Genomic DNA, 2,153 nt, shown 5'->3' with positions numbered 1-2,153 from the left:
CCAAAGCAGAGCTCTACAACAGTTCGGCCATGCCTTTTTTGTAGTAAGTGCCCTGTATCTTACATCATTAAAATATTTTTATAGTTTACTTTAAATTTTTTTTTATTTTATGTGCACATTTGTCAGTGTGAGGGTGCCGGATCCCCTGGAACTGGAGTTACAGAGGGTTGTGAGCTGCCATGTGGGTGCTGGGAATTGAACCCGGGTCCTCTGGAAGAGCAGCCAGTGCTCTGGAGCCATCTCTCCAGCCCCCATATCATGAAAATATTATGTCATGTGTGGCTAAACCTTTTTTTCCTCTCCACTTGTATAGTAAGAATTTTATCTTTTTAAAAACTAGCTTACCAAAGTAGCAGGTTTCCTTGCAGTATTTCACACAGGCCTGGGTTTGGTCGACTCCTCATGGTACACTCTTCCCTCTTCTGCTTCCTATTCCCACTTTTATTTTTCAATGATGTGGACCTCAGACTCCCAGACCTGCAGACACAAGCAATGACTCATACAGCACCAGCAGTCATTATTAATCCAGCATTACCCCTCCACTTCCCTATTGGATTATGAGTAATTGGCCACTAATACTGAGATCATTATAAACCACAAAAATCTAAGGACAAGATCCTTGAATATACTCCAGAGTTTCGAAGGTCTCTTGCCATAATTAGCGTCTGTTTTGTTATACATTCTTAATCTGGAAAAAAAGTTCAATCACTGTTTTACCCACATGCCATATTAATCCTTGGGTGATGGCTGCTCTTCTCAGTGGGTTTTTATTGTTGTTTTATCAATACATGCACGGTCATTAAAAACAACATGAACCAATGCAGGAATGCTGACTGTACTCACACAGTGTCTACATTATGAACCCAAAAAGCTGAACATGAAGCTCACATCCAAGTGAGAATTTGTCAATCAACTTAGGGAAAATCCATTCTGAGAGTGTAAAGCGGAAGGAAGTGTAAAAAGATTGGCATTCTGTTTACTCATCCATGCTCTCTGCTTTCTCGTCTTCCTCCTCTTGTTATTATTCATCTACATGTGCGTTGCACTGCTATATGTTCTTATTAAACAAACAAATGGCCATTATTCTGACTACCAGGAATATTGCCTATAATTTTAATTCATGTGACATATAACCACAGAGTCTTAATTACTTGGATGTATCATAGTTACCTAACCTTTTCCTTATATTTGGATGTTTAAGATATATTGAGTTTTAAAAACCAACCCCCAAGTATTAGGTTGTATTTTTAGATGCTACTAGTTCTTAATTTCAAAACCATCTGACCTGGCCAGGTGTGGTGGCACAGGCCTTTAATCCCACCACTTGGGAGGCAGGGCCACACAGATCTCTGAGTTTGAGGCCAGCCTGGTCTACATAGTGAGTTCTAGGACAGCCATAGCTATGTAGTGAGACCCTGTTTCAAAAAAACCAAAAAGAAAAAGTAAAAAATAAAAAATCTGATATGTCAGGACTCTCTACTTTCGGTCACTAATCTTGACAGCCCTGTTGTTCTCAACCCTCCTGGACTCAACAACTCCCAGATACCCTACTCCCCTAAGCCCAGACGGCCAGCACCTCCCTCTAGGTATTTGGCTCTGACCTTCTCCCTCCCCATTACCACCATCCAGCATATCAGTGTGAGGGCCTAAAGTCTGAAGAGCAGAGTTCAGCTGTCACCGCCCACGGAGCCGGTGTTCAGCTCCCGGCACGTGACTGACTGCTTCTCAGCACTGTCAATCAGGTGCTCATGCAGTTCCTTAACTTTCACCATGCCTGTGACCCACCATGCTCTGCCCAATCAACACTCTGCAGGCACAGCTCACGTGGAAAGGGGATAGAGATGGCAAGTCCCTTCATTTACAAGAAGCGTCATTTAGCACTCTCCCCTCCATGATCTGACCAAGACAGTCCTTCCCTATAAGCCAGATATGGCACGGAGGCCTTCACACATGCTTGTTTGGTCCACGTAGCAGTTTTAAGGGAAAAAAAAATTGGACACATCAATTGGAATTTTGAATGACTTAATATAGATCTAGTTCCCTGACTTCTTTTAATCTAAGGGGTAAGAGTAATTGCTCAGTTGGTAGCATGCTTGCACATGGATCTGAGTTCAGATCTCTGGCACCCACATAAAAGCCAAGCATTATGGCAC

The 2,153-nt window shown here is 42.5% G+C and overlaps 1 non-coding gene across 1 annotated transcript; it reads right to left on the bottom strand.

Annotated features, from left to right (window-relative positions):
- Nucleotides 1-456: 456 nt before the first annotated feature.
- On the bottom strand, nucleotides 457-528 carry LOC131913929 (small nucleolar RNA SNORD113/SNORD114 family). The gene has a single exon (XR_009380000.1). It is a non-coding gene; the product is annotated as a small nucleolar RNA SNORD113/SNORD114 family (small nucleolar RNA).
- Nucleotides 529-2,153: the final 1,625 nt, after the last annotated feature.

Source organism: Peromyscus eremicus, chromosome 6 (genome assembly GCF_949786415.1).
Source record: "Peromyscus eremicus chromosome 6, PerEre_H2_v1, whole genome shotgun sequence".
Taxonomy (NCBI): Eukaryota; Metazoa; Chordata; class Mammalia; order Rodentia; family Cricetidae; genus Peromyscus; species Peromyscus eremicus.
This window is presented reverse-complemented; position numbering and strand designations above follow the sequence as displayed.